Here is a 14,645-nt window from a genome sequence, read left to right on the forward strand (position 1 = left end):
AATTGATGCTTTTGAATTATGGTGCCGGAGGAGACTCTTGCGAGTTCCATGGACTGCAAGAAGATCAAACCTCTCCATTCTGAAGGAAATCAGCCCTGAGTGCTCACTGGAAGGACAGATCGTGAAGCTGAGGCTCCAATACTTTGGCCACCTCATGAGAAGAGAAGACTCCCTGGAAAAGACCCTGATGTTGGGAAAGATGGAGGGCACAAGGAGAAGGGGATGACAGAGGCCGAGATGGTTGGACAGTGTTCTTGAAGCTACCAGCATGAGTTTGACCAAACTGTGGGAGGCAGTGGAAGACAGGAGTGCCTGGTGTGCTCTGGTCCATGGGGTCACAAAGAGTCGGACACGACTAAATGACTAAACGACAACAACAAGCAGCCCCAGACAAGAACCAGGTCAGAGACAAGAGTCAAGGATTCACGGTGCATGCACTGCTCCTGTAAGGAAGCTAGCATGCCCATCTTGGGCTGATAAGGTAATTGGCTCTCGTCCACTGATTGTTGTTAGTTATTCTGCAGGGGCTTCTGCCTTCCCCTCACTGGTGGTCCTCCTACTACACACAAAGAGGACTCAGCTACATTAGTAAAGAAACAGCGATTTGAATGCACTATAAACATGCAACACCAGATGGCGGCAGAGAGCAGGGAATTTTAAAACACAATTTTCCATAGAGATTTTTTTCTTTCGTTAACATGATCTAATTTCTGACTTAATTAAAGCACTATTCCTGCATTTAGATCCACCCTGAGATACCGCTATCACCGCTAATTCAACTAAGAAAACGCTTTGGCTAACCAGTTGCAGCAGGTCAGTAATTTAAGTGTTGATGAAGTGCGATGATTTCCCATGATGGCAGTCTGTGAACCATGACAACCAATCCAGAAATGGAACTAATGATACATTTTAGGAAAATGTAATAGAAACTGCCAAGGATTACACCCAGAAGCTTGCTTTTTAAAAGATGCTATACAATGTAGCAAAACATTGCTTTTTTTGAAGAATTCATGAAAGACTAAAATAATACCTGTTCAAGATTATCTAGCAGGCATTGCAATTATTTCTAAATTAAACGGAACGAATAACTCTGTTCTTGCACTTATAGATTGATTTACAATTGAAGCTTGCAAAGTTAATCATAGAACTGTGCTGAAATTTTCAAGAACTTCTTTAAAAGTCATTGGATGGACAGACAGGTGGAATAGACACCATTACACAGGCGGACCTTATGCATGAAGTGACTAGAGAATGATCTGATCCACTGGGTCTTCTGCTTTGTTCGTTTGTTGAACTTTCTGAGTTACTTCTGTTGAAATTTGATACAATGAATAGCATACCTTATTTATCTAAGAGCACAGCCGGTTACGTCTCCTGTGTTTATTGAGCTTAGTTCCCTTCATACAATGGGACTTCCCCTTCTTGCCCTATACTTATCTCTTCCCAAAATCTGCTCAAGTAGTAACTAAAGTAAATTAGAAATGGCTGTATGGGAGGAGTGGAATCACTTTTGAACAACGGTGTCAGATACAACTCCTTGTTTTTATGATGGTGCTGGGAGTTTTGTGATCTCATGGACAACCTCTGGCTCACTTGCTGTCGGGAGTCCAGGCCCCCAGCTTGATAACGCAATAAGCGTAGGTAATTAAAAAGGAGGATTTATTGCAAAAACAAACAGATAGGTCTGGACAGCTCTAACGCAGCTGCTAGCTTTATCACTCAAGATGACCCTTCTGAAGACTGCTTCCTGTGTCTACAGAATATATTGAACTGCACCTTACGTCTTTTGTTTTGCTTCCTGTCTAGAAGCCCTCCTATTCGCCGACTCCTAGGACTGCTTGGATCATCTCCAGCCCCTTCCGTTTCCAATAAACTCTCTGTGTGACTGTTCATGCCTATTTGAACATCCAAAGAGCTTTGGTTGTGTTCCAGCCTGCTCTTAGCCACTGCCTCCTCAGCCAGCCCGTCAAGGTCAGGAAGAGCCAAAGGTTGCAGCTGCCGTCTCTCCCCTGTCTGACTAACATCAAAGCAGCCTCCCTGTTCTTGGCTGCTTTTTGCAGTTGGCTGCAAACCTTCGCTTGGAGCTGGCTCATTTCTGACACTTGCTTAATAAAGTGGCTCTTGTGAATGATTCAAAATATGCACAGTGTAACCTTAGACCTATAAACTCACCTCACTTCCGATTGCAACTTTTTCTTGGTACATCATCATTTTATTATTTATACCCCACCCATCTGGCTGGGTTTCCCCAGCCACTCTAGAAAATTATGCTTGCTTTTTCCAGTTCACAGAAGAAAAGCTGAACTCTCACTTGAGCTCCCATTTGAGCAGCGTTCACACACAACTAGAACGGTATAGAAACTTGTGGAAATGCAATGGTGTGAACTGATTTTCAGAAATTGGTATCTTCTACACAGTACTAATGGGCTGTCTAGCCCATTTGAAACGACCTGTGTACATGGAAAATCAGTGATGAATTTGAAATAGTACCCTAGAATTATGATAAGCTTCTTTGTACTTTTTGTGCAACATTACCTAGATGAATTTAATTTGGGGCAGAAATGTCCTGCTTGTTAGAGACACACTGTAATAATAGCACCAACATAAATGACAGAATGAACTGTGATACCTGAGCGTATCGTTTCGCTTCTAGTTAGTGTGAGATTTTATAAAGCTTCATGTCTTTCCACTTTAAAAAATTTAGGCAACGCTTCTCAAAATGACAAACTACATCAGCAATCCTGTTTTCTTCAGTAGGCTATATTTATTTTATTTCAGCACAGTGACAAAAGAACTGTCAAGTGAGAGGAAGCTTTCTTTGGATAGTTTTCCAGAGCATAAACCGCTTCAGGTTTCTTTGTTGAAAGAGGAGTATGCCGAGCTGTCATTATTCTGCATTGACAAATTTAGGTAGCTTGCTGTTTTAATCAGGACTGGCATTTGAAAAAGAGTTGTGCCTATTAAAATGGATCAATTCACTTTTATGAATTACTAATGAGGGAAACTCATTTTTTATTGTAAACTCCACATTAATGATACATTTAGAATGAGATCACTGCTTTCTTAAGGAAGTTTTAAACAGGTTTACATTGTGGATGGCAAATACAGGATGAAGGAGTGCAAACAGTACGTGAGGAAATTGATAGGGCAAGGCCTGCCTTATTTTATTATTTATGGGACTTATTCATCATGTTATACCAAAGTTTCAAGGTGATTTAACAATGATAGACAATGCAATAAATTACATATAAAAAAATAAAAACAACAACACAAGTGGTCACATAGTAATCAAACTCACTTCTCCCCAATAGCATTATGCATGCATGTCTTTTTATTATTATTATTATTATTATTATTATTATTATTATTATTATTATTATTTATTTACTTTTACACCATAAACATTTTCACACGTATTTTTTTTAAAAGGGTTCTTTCAAACCTTGAGACCTTCTTCCTTCACTCCATGGGTTCCAATTCTAAATTTTATTCCTGCATCTTTTACTGTAATTTATCTGTTATATAATCATAGTATCCAAAATCCATATTACATTCCAAGTGTCATTGTATTCCTGCCAATGATTTCAACTGTTTACAGTGACCTCTCAAATGTGTTAGAAAGTTATTCCAGTCTTTTTAAAAATACTTGGTCTTCCTGGTTTCTGATCTTTCCCATCAGTCTTGCCATTTCTGCATACAGTGGTACCTCGGGTTAAGTACTTAATTCATTCCAGAGGTCCGTTCTTAACCTGAAACTGTTCTTAACCTGAAGCACCACTTTAGCTAATGGGGCCTCCCGCTGCCGCCGTGCCGCCAGAGCACGATTTCTGTTCTCATCCTGAAGCAAAGTTCTTAATCCGAGGTACTATTTCTGGGTTAGTGGAGTCTGTAACCTGAAGGGTATGTAACCTGAAGCATATGTAACCCGAGGTACCACGGTATTCCATAAGCTTGGTCTGCCACTCTTCTCTGGTCAGTAATTATGCATGCATGTCTATGACTTCTGTAGATTCTGCTTTAAACCTGACCCCAAGTATTTTACTTTGGATATGAGTTTGTGTGTCAATGCAACACAGGATCCCTATAGCGTAGGTTGGAATCTTCAAGATTCAATGATGGTTGTTTGGCATCAGATCCTTCATCATGCATAAGGAACAGTAAGTGGTTGGCAGCATGTCGTCAAGTATCTTGATGGCCATGAATGGCCACGACAGCCTCACAAAAGCAACCATCGTATACATCATATGCCCAAGTGGCCACAAATTTGGTATTTTCTGCATTTTGTATCTTTACCCATGGGTCTTCTTATTGTTTTCTTCCTGCTGAAACTTTACTGCCTCATGAACTTTTGCTTTTGAGTTGATTCATGTCCCCCACCGCCAAACAATATTCTCTGTCAATGTGTGCACATACCTTGCCATTATTTATAGTCTCACATGATGCTGATCCCAGCTGGCATTTTACCTCAGATATTACTATTAATATTTATTAAATTTATACACCTCCCTTCATCAAAAGACCCCAGGACAGTTCCCAGAATAAAATACAAGACAAAACATAAGTAAATAATTAAACCAAAACAATACCCCCCCCTCAATACAGGGTGAGCTCCCGTTGCTCGGTCCCTGCTCCTGCCAACCTAGCAGTTCGAAAGCACATCAAAGTGCAAGTAGATAAATAGGTACCGCTCTGGCGGGAAGGTAAACGGTGTTTCCGTGCACTGCTCTGGGTCGCCAGAAGCAGCTTAGTCATGCTGGCCACATGACCTGGAAGCTGTACGCCAGCTCCCTCGGACAATAAAGCGAGATGAGCGCCACAACCCCAGAGTCAGTCACGACTGGACCTAATGGTCAGGGGTCCCTTTACCTTTACCTTATATGGGGAGAGGCAGTCCCCATTATCTCTCATATGGGAGATTTGTTGCCATTCATCTCTATGCAGAAAGGTAAAGGCTTGCACTAGGGATGTGTTCTTCAAATTTCTTCCCCAAAAGAGTACAGCTCCCATCAACCCCATCGAAATCAGCCAATGGCCATGGATTATAGGAATTGGACATTCAAGGCTGAAGATCACTGCACTGTGAGACTTTGTTTAGTTAAGGACAAATCCTGCCCTGATACTGAGTGGCCTGGTGCTCCCTGACAAAGAACTTACAGAGAAACACACTGCATCCTTTCGGGGTTACACAAACCCTCCATTTACACATACGCCACTCTTTAATAACGACGGGAATTTTCTTACTACTATAACAGACAAGGTCATCACCCAAGAACATCTCAATCAATGGCCACAAAACTGCCTTTCCTCCTCTTTATACATATTTTAAAAACCAGAGGCACAAATAACTCCTGCACTTCCCATGGGGATGCAGCGAGCTCGGAGGTGGTTTGCAGAAATTCGTTCGAAAAATCGCTGGATGCTGATCAAAACACAGCTGGCTTCTGTGATTCCTTTCTGCAAACTGAAGGCAAATATCCAAGGTGTCACTGTGGCAACTGACACCTTCCAGATGGTGCAGATGCCTGTGGATTGGCAGGGTGCTGTTTAAGCACATTTATGCGCAGAACAGCAAGTGAAGAACAAGCGAGTTTTCTGCCACCATGGGATTTTGCTCCCAGCTTGTGGCTCTGTCACTTGTTTCATACAACATGGAGCAGATGTGGAAACTTCTGCTTTCCATGAAAGGCTCAGCCAATTGCAGAAGTTCTAACACCTAAGGCATGGGAAAGGACCCTGGGTTGCTAGGTAGCACAAATGGGGAAGAATCTATTGTCCCATATAGGTCAAGGTCAAGGCCCCTGGATGGTTAAGTCCGGTCAAAGGGGACTATGAGGTTGTGGCGCTCATCTCACTTTCAAGCCAAGGGAGCTGGCATTTGACCACAGAGAGCTTTCCGGGTCATATGGCCAGCATGACTAAACCACTTCTGGCACAGCAGGACACTGTCATGGAAACCAGAGCGCACAGAAACACTGTTTACCTTCCCACCGCAGGGGTACCTATTTATCTACTTGCACTGGTGTGCTTTTGAACTGCTAGGTTGGCAGGAGCTGGGACAGAGCAATAGGAGCTCTCCCCATCATGGGGATTCAAAACACCAACCTTCCTAATCAGCAAGCCCAAGAGGCTCCGTGGTTTAGACCACAGCATCACCCATGTCCCTTTTGTCTCATATGGTCTCCATGGAAACACTGAAGAGCATCAGTTGAAAAACACACATGCCACCACCAGCAGCAATAGCTAAGGCCTAAGGACACAGTCCACCATGGTCCCACCAGAGACTTGATCAGTCACCACTGCCTTTTAAAATAAGATTATTATATATCCATTTTCACTTATTGCCGGCTGCCTTGAAGGCCTACTGTCAGGCAGCAAGGAAGGATATAAATATTGTGGATGAATAAATCATAAAGAGGTATTTTATCCAAATTACAGATCTGGGCAGTTTTACCTTTTGGAAAACACATTTACTTGTTTGGTAAGAGGGAGCTGTAAGGTAAAGGTAAAGGACCCCTGGATGGTTAAGTTCTGTCAAAGGCAACTATGGATTAGCGGCGCTCATCTCATTTTCAGGCAGAGGAAGCCGGTGTTTGTCCACAGACAGCTTTCCGGGTCATGTGGCTAACATGACTAAACTGCTTCTGCCACAACGGGAAACCGTGCCAGAGGTCAGAGCACATGGAAACACCGTTTACCTTCCTGCCGCAATGGTACCTATTTATTTACCTACACTGGCGTACTTTCAAACTGCTAGGTTGGCAGGAGCTGGGACAGAGCAATGGGAGCTCACCCCATTGCAGGGATTTGAACTGCTGACCTTCTGATCAGCAAGCCCAAGAGGCTCAGTGCTTTAGACCACAGCGCCACCCACATCCTTGCAAGTGGGAGCTGTGATTGATACTAGAAGCATTTCTCATGGTGATTGTTTTTTTTTTGGCCTCAGTAAAACCAGAGGTGGCCGAAAATGAAAACATTTGTAATTTGCACCCCTGCTAATACACAACCACATTTGTATGAGTTACTATTGAAGGCAGACAGTTGATTTTCCTACAAAAGTCACATAGACTGATGTATGTAAAACCAGGAACCTATGTACCGGTAACTTTCGTAGGAAAAGTAAGAGCCTGCCTTCAATCGTAACTCCAGGAATGATCTGGGCTTTGATTATTATTGGGGATGATGGTGGAAGATAATTGTTTATTCACAAGTATATGCTGAGTTGTGTCTGAGGGGCATCTCAAAGACTAGTTTGAGAGATCTGAAACTTCTGCTAGGCAGGACAAGCCAAAATAGAGGCAGCAGAAGCACATTCCTCTGACTAAAGGGAGACTGCTTATTCATTTCCCAGTATCTGAGGATACATGGACTGAACAGTGAATCTGTGGAGCCCTTAAGACATTGCACAGCAGTTCTGTTGAAACTAACAAGAATGAATGAAATGAGCATGAACAGAATATTAAAAACTCATGAAATCTGCTCCATTAACTTCAAACCTCCTCAAGTTTATTCCAAGCACATTAAAGACGCTCTAATGCAAAGCGGTAATTAGATTAATACATTTTTAGGTATGTGTGTTTCTGCTGGGGGAAAAAACCTCAAACTCTGATAGCTACTCAAGATTTATCATTCAGGTTTGTACATTCTGGACATCATCAGGCCAAGTATAGCAATATATCCAGGGTGCTTGCAGATTTTAATACAATGCTAATAGCTAATGTTACATGGAACCAAAGCTGTCGTTCTTTCTTTGGGTGTGACTCACACTTTTATTTCATTCTGAGGATTTGGCAATTTTACTTGTTCCTGCTAGGTGCTATCGTGGCGAAGACACGGACCTAGAAAACATATGAGGGTCAGAAAACCCATCTGCAGACAAGCAAACAAAATGCTGCAATGCAGAAGATCCCGCAACCAGCAGGGATTTCTGAACCAGTAGGCTACACCATCCAATTGGTCAGTTGAAGCCCTCGAGAGAATATAGAGAGCTAGACCTCAAGCCAAAGGGCAACCTCTTTAAAAAATCTGTTCTTCACTAATGAGGTGAGGTTTGAGGCAGTCTCCAGGCCTCACACAATATATATAGGGTTCAATTCTGATCTGGGGGGGGGGAGGGCTGTTGGAACAAGCTGCCTTTCCAAGAGCTGTCCATAAATTGCCCATGCCTTGCTGCTAATAGTGTTCTTTTGTTAACCATTCATCCCTTTTATAATACAGTATTACCTTAATTTATTGGAGGATGGATGGGGGCTAACAGATTAAGGTTGAATCCTGACAAGACAGAAGTACTGTTTTGGGGGACAGGGGGCAGGCGGGTGTGGGGGATTCCCTGGTCCTGAATGGGGTAACTCTGACCCTGAAAGACCAGGTGCGCAGCCTGGGAGTCATTTTGGACTCACAGCTGTCCATGGAGGCGCAGGTTAATTGTGTGTCCAGGGCAGCTGTCTACCAGCTCCAGCTGGTACTCAGGCTAAGACCTTACCTGCCCGCAGACTGTTTCACCAGAGTGGTGCATGCTCTAGTTATCTCCTGCTTGGAGTACTGCAATGCGCTCTACATGGGGCTACCTTTGAAGGTGACCTGGAAACTGCAATTAATCCAGAATGCGGCAGCTAGACTGGTGACTGGGAGTGGCCGCCGGGACCACATAACATCGGTTCTGAGATATCTGCATTGGATCCCAGTATGTTTCTGAGCACAATTCAAAGTGTTGGTGCTGACCTTTGAAGCCCTAAACAGCCTTGGTACAGTATACCTGAAGGAGCATCTCCACTCCCATCATTCAGCCCGGACACTGAGATCCAGTGTTGAGGGCCTTCTGGTGGTTCCCTCCCTGTGAGAAGTGAGGTTACAGGGAACCAGACAGAGGGCCTTCTCGGTAGTGGAAACTGCCCCGTGGAATGCCCTCCCACCAGATGTCAAGGAAATAAGCAGCTATCTTATTTTTAAAAGACATCTGAAGGCAGCCCTGTTCAGGGAAGTTTTTAACATTTAACGCTGTATTGTTTTTAATACTTGATTGGGAGCCACCCAGAGTGGCTGGGGAAACTCAACCAGATGTGTGGGGTATAAATAATAAATTATTATTATTATTATTATTCCACAATGAACATCTTATTTCCCTCTTAAGGTGTCCTCTTGAAAACAACAATCCCGACCAGACTTCTTGTTCACTGTGTTCTTCCTCAGAAGTTTTCTTTCTGGTCCAGAGGGGGAGAGCATTCTGTTTCACATGGATAAATCCTTATGCCAATGGAGCCAGTGATTTATTGCTCCACTGAATACATCCCATAGTCTATCCTGGTTTAAGGCAGTGTCTTACGTTCCTGTTTCCTGTGAGATTTTATGATATTTGCAATTAAATGTGTCTGCAGTTAAACATGAACAGGAGCCAAAGTTCTTAGGTTTATGCTGCAAAGAGAACAATACGGACCCCCCACTCAATTCTTTGAGAAGCAACACATTTGTAATTTTCATCACATTACTTTTAATGAGCCGGGCTGGTTGTGAGCCAGAATCAGATTCGGTTTGTGGCCTACAGACCTGTGGTGACATAAATTATTTCTTATACAATAGGCTCTATTATGAAGCTTAGAAAGTTGTTATTAATGAGAGCTGGCTAAGGGCTAGGATGGCTTTAACCATGCTGCCTGTAGCTGGGATCAGCTGATACTGAAACAGCTCCTGGGGAGTAATTCTAGTGAGCAAATGGAAGAGTCTGGAGATGAGCTGATCATCTTTCCTTGGGCTGATGTCCTGAACACCCAGACGCCACCAGCATATATAGCAGAACAACTTGCCCTTGATGGTTGGGAGTCAAGCAGCTACTCTCTCCGGTAACCTCAATGCCAAAAGATTGCAGATTATTATTACTATTAATAATATATTATTTATACCCCACCCATCTGGCTGGGTTTCCCCAGCCACTCTGGGCGGCTCCCAACAGAATTAATGATGATGATGATGATAATAATAATAATAATAATAATAATAATAATAATAATAATGTGATAATAAAACATCAGACATTAAAAGCTTCCCTAAACAGAGCTGCCTTTGGATGTCTTCTAAAAGCTAGATAGTTGTTTAATTCCTTGACATCTGATGGGTTAGGGTTAGGGTGGGTGCCACTACTGAGAAGGCCCTGTAACCTCATTTCTCTTAGTGAGGGAACAGCCAGAAGGCTCTTGGAGCTGGACCTCAGTGTCCGAGTTGAATGATGGAGGTGGAGACGCTCTTTCAGGTATACTGGGCAGAGGCTGTTTAGGGCTTTAAAGGTCAGCACCAGCACTTTGAATTGTGCTCGGAAACGTACTGGGAGCCAATGAAGGTCTTTCAGGACCAGCGTTATATGGTCTCGACGGCCACTCCCAGTCACCAGTCTAGCTGCCACATTCTGGATTAATTGTAGTTTTGGGGTCATCTTCAAAGGTAGCCCCTTGTAGAGTGCATTGCAGTAGTCCAAGAAGAATTTATCATCTTGATAGGCATATAACTTTTTCCAGCATCTGACGAAAATTTCCTGTTCTGCAAAGGCCCTCATGTGTGCATGCCAAATTAGAGCTAGGATGGAGTGGTGGCAGCAATAATGGCTCAAATTTGGGATTCACTGTGGTCACACCCACACATTGAAATCACACTCAATGCACATTTAAAGCACATGGAATCTTGGGAACTGTAGTACATTAAGAGTGCTGCAAATTGCACCTTGGTGAGAGGGAACCTACAGTTCCCAGAATTCTTTGGGGGAAATCCATTCACTTTAAATGCAGGTTGAAAGTATCTGGTGTGGATGTGACCTAAGTGTGTGGACCACTCCAGTTACAAATAACAGTGGAAAGTTCTTTCCCCCTCAAAACAGAGTCCTTTTTGCTGGGGATAATTAAGTCTGAAATTCCCAGGTGTCAAAAAAAGCTATTTATATACGCTACTACTGCAGCCCGTGTTTTGTTAGCCCCAAAATGGAAAACTAGTGAGGTCCCAACCAAAGAAGGTTGGCAACTTAAGTTGATAGAATACGCACAATTTGCAGACTTAACATATAGAATAAGAGAACAAGAAGAACATACGTTTAGAGAAGATTGGAAAATGTTTATTGAATATAAGGGAAATAATTGTATACAGCTGAAGAAGTTGGCAGCATTAAGATAAATTCAACAGTGTAAATAAGTTGTGATGGATGCAATAATGGAATTCTGAGTGGTATAGTTTTTGCGTGTTGAGGTCCCCAATCCACCCCCCAAAATAACTCACAACGGACACGTAATTTTTGTTTAAGATTTTTGGCATGATTTTGGCCACAACTTTATTAAAATACAAACTGTGAGTGGTTGTTTAGGCATTGGTTAAGACTATATGTCCCCCCGCCTGGGGACAGAACTGACTTCCGGGCACCACCGAAAGACAGTGCAGGGGAAAGCAAGTCGGGGAAGAATTGGAGCTGAGACACAGACTCTCAACTCTCACCCGCCTGCTCCCCGAAGGCTTGCCGGCCCTAGTCCCATTCCAGGGATTGGACGAAAAGATGGCAAGCCCCAGGATTCCTTTAACGGAATTCCCTTTCCGCAGCAACCATGGAGGGGCAGGCCCAGCCTATCCTGAACCCCTCCATGGAGGGGTAGGCCCAGCCTATCCTAACCCCTCCTCCACCAGATTTATAACCAATGCCTAACCACAACCTTACAAGTTGTGACGATTTGCTACGCAGTAGGCAAAAACCACCCACCCAGCCAATTTGCCAGGTGGAAAAATTCCTACCAGGCCCCTGCTCAAAGGCAGACGACCCCATGACAGGCATAGCAAGGTCAACGCAACAACCCCTTACTCTAGGGCGGGTGGGCGGGTGATCCGTTGCACGCAGCAAAAGAGAAAGTACAAGGCTGCGTGCAGAGTATTTAAACCTTTTACCCCTCCCACCAAAATTGCAACATGACTTTTCCCCCAGCAACTCGGCAATCCAATCAATGCCCCCTGGCCATCTTGGAGAACTTACCCAGCAACAAAGGGGTGGCTCAGTAGACCCCACCGCAACACGTGCTCTCCCTGAAGGAGAACACGCTTTGTAAAATATACAGGGATGTTAGATATGTAAAATGAACCATGGAAAGAGAAGGGAAGTCATTGATATCTTAAGGATGTAAAATGAGTATTTTAAACTGTAAAACAGAAAATTAAATAATATATATATATGAACAAATAACAGTTGACATATGATTTGTTAGTCTGGATTTATTCAGGTTTACCAGACTAACAAATCAGGTGTTTCAGGGTTTGCCTAGCTCTACCCAGAGATCAGAATAAAACTCATTCGGGTCATTGAGTTGTGAGTCAAGGACCCGCCCCCCGCTTGAGGATAAGAAAGGCACAAGGACGCAGTATATTAGGTTAATGGGCTAAAAAAGGCCACAACTTTATTGATTACAGCATGTGAGTGATATTGGCTTAAGCATTGGATAAAATAACAGAGCGTGACTCCACCCCCTCAGGGAGAAGTGAGTCTATCAAGGGTTAACCACCAGTAGGAGGAGTTTGTTGATGCAAATACAACTGGAAGCTCCCCCTAATGTCACCGGGGGTTGTGCCATAGCCCTAGCCACTAGCAAGGGTGTCGGACAGGATCCACAACCGCCAGATTCCTTTAATGGAATACCCAAAAGTGGAGGGGCAGGTAATGGCCACACCCTGCCCTCCAATACACAAACATATTCCTTTTTTATAATATTTATTAAGATTTTCAATAATAATACAATGAAAAATACAAAGAAAAAATAACAAAAATGCAAAAATAAAAATAATTAAAAACACATAAAGGTTCCATTACTTATTTTCCTTTAACTTATTTCTCAGACCTCCTCATACCTCCCTTTTTTGTATTCCAATTCAAATTATTAGTTCAGCAAATCCTCACCATAAATTTTTACTTATTTCTAAATCTTTTTTTCATATTCTCTTAAGCATTACAGCTGGAAATCACTTAATTTCTGTCCAACATCATTCTAACATTCATTAATTTTACAATGTTTCTGTAAATAGTCTTTAAATTTCTTCCAATCTTCTTCTGCCGACTCTTTTCCCTGGTCTTGGATTCTGCCGGTCATTTCTGCCAGTCCCATATAGTCCATCACCTTCATCTGCCATTCTTCCAGAGTGGGTAGATCTTGTGTCTTCCAATACTTTGCAATAAGTATTCTTGCATCTGTTGTAGCATACATGAAGAAAGTTCTGTCCTTCTTTGGCGTCAATTAGCCGACCATGCCCAGGAGAAAGGCCTCTGGTTTCTTCAGGAAGGTATATTTAAATACCTTTTTCATTTCATTATAGATCATTTCCAGAAAGCCTTGATCCTTGGGCACGTCCACCAAAGGTGAAAGAATGTACCTTCAGTTTCTTTACATTTCCAACATTTATTATCGGGCAAATGATAGATTTTTGCAAGCTTGACTGGGGTCATGTACCACCTGTAAATCATTTTCATAATATTCTCTCTTACACAAACATATTCCAATGCCTAACCGCCAATACCCAAAAAGTTGTGATGATTTGCTATGAGGTAGGCGAAAAACCAAGTGGCCGGTGCCAATTTGCCAGTTGGATAAAAATTCCTACCAGGCCCCTTGGACAACCAAGGCGACCAACCACAGGTCCATAGCAAGGTCAAAAACATAGAAATGTACTAAAGGGAGGGAGGGTGGGTGATATTTGTCACAGAACAAACCTCAAATGAAATCCATGTATGGGCAAGACATTAGAAGAGGTCCCTAACAGAAAGTTTGACCATTGGTTTGAGAGACACAGTTTGGCATGGCTATGACTTACTAAGTACCTCCCATCTATGTATTGGCAGTGAGTGATAAGGATGCTAGAGATGATATGAAGCAATCTTAAATTCTTTCACTATATATGGTTGGGTGTGGGAGGGAAGAGATGCTGAATGGCTGCACAAGACTGATATTTCATAGCTTTGTTTTAGTGTAGGGGTTGTATATTATTAATGTCACACAGATATTGGATGGGTGCTGCCAAATCTAATTGCATTACTCTTAGTGGGCAAATAAACCAGGAAGGATGCTAGGACACAGATAGAGCCTGACAGCTTTTTAGAAATCAGTGCTTGCAACTCTCTCTGTTCCAAGTTCCATGAGAATAGATTCTGGATGGTGTGCAACTCAGGCTTGTTTATAGGCCTCGGGAGACGGTGTGGTTATGTATGAAGAGAGGATTGCATAATTTCACATATATTGTATAATTTATGCTACGATGAATGCATTCTCTTTAATGTTCCCAAGATGTCTTGGATGATCCAAGGGTTATTTCTGTCCACCATGAAGATGCAAGGAGACTACTGTGGCAGCTCCTCCTGTTTAGAGACGCCAAAGCTGTGGAGAACGCAACCATTTTCTATTCTGCAGTGCAAAAAGAATAAAGAATCCCGCCATCTCTGAGAAAAGGAACTTCTGAATGTTCCTGGATCTTTCATGATAACGCTAGTGTGAAGAAGGATGTTTTTGGTGCGGGAGGTATCTCAATTCCCATTTCTCATGGAAATAAAACTGGAAATAACACCCACATTTTAAAGGCAACATGTTACTTTTGTTCAGGTCTCTGTCTTTAACGACAATATGTATTCATGGCTGACAGTCTTCTTTGGT

The 14,645-nt window shown here is 42.6% G+C and overlaps 1 long non-coding RNA gene across 5 annotated transcripts in view; it reads left to right on the plus strand.

The window, feature by feature from the left end:
- LOC309374303 overlaps window positions 1–14,562 on the plus strand; it is a 43,902-nt gene extending 29,340 nt beyond the window's left edge. For 3 of the 5 annotated variants that reach the window (XR_014170501.1, XR_014170502.1, XR_014170503.1), the window contains 2 exons: window positions 7,811–8,040; window positions 14,283–14,562. This is a non-coding gene — a long non-coding RNA (uncharacterized lncRNA). Of the gene's footprint in view, window positions 1–725; window positions 814–7,810; window positions 8,041–14,282 lie in introns of all 5 variants that reach the window. The other 2 variants (XR_014170499.1, XR_014170500.1) reach the window with 2 other exon arrangements.
- The last annotated feature ends 83 nt before the right edge of the window (window positions 14,563–14,645 follow it).

The sequence above is a fragment of the Podarcis melisellensis genome (genome assembly GCF_964234715.1).
Source record: "Podarcis melisellensis genome assembly, chromosome: 7".
Taxonomy (NCBI): Eukaryota; Metazoa; Chordata; class Lepidosauria; order Squamata; family Lacertidae; genus Podarcis; species Podarcis melisellensis.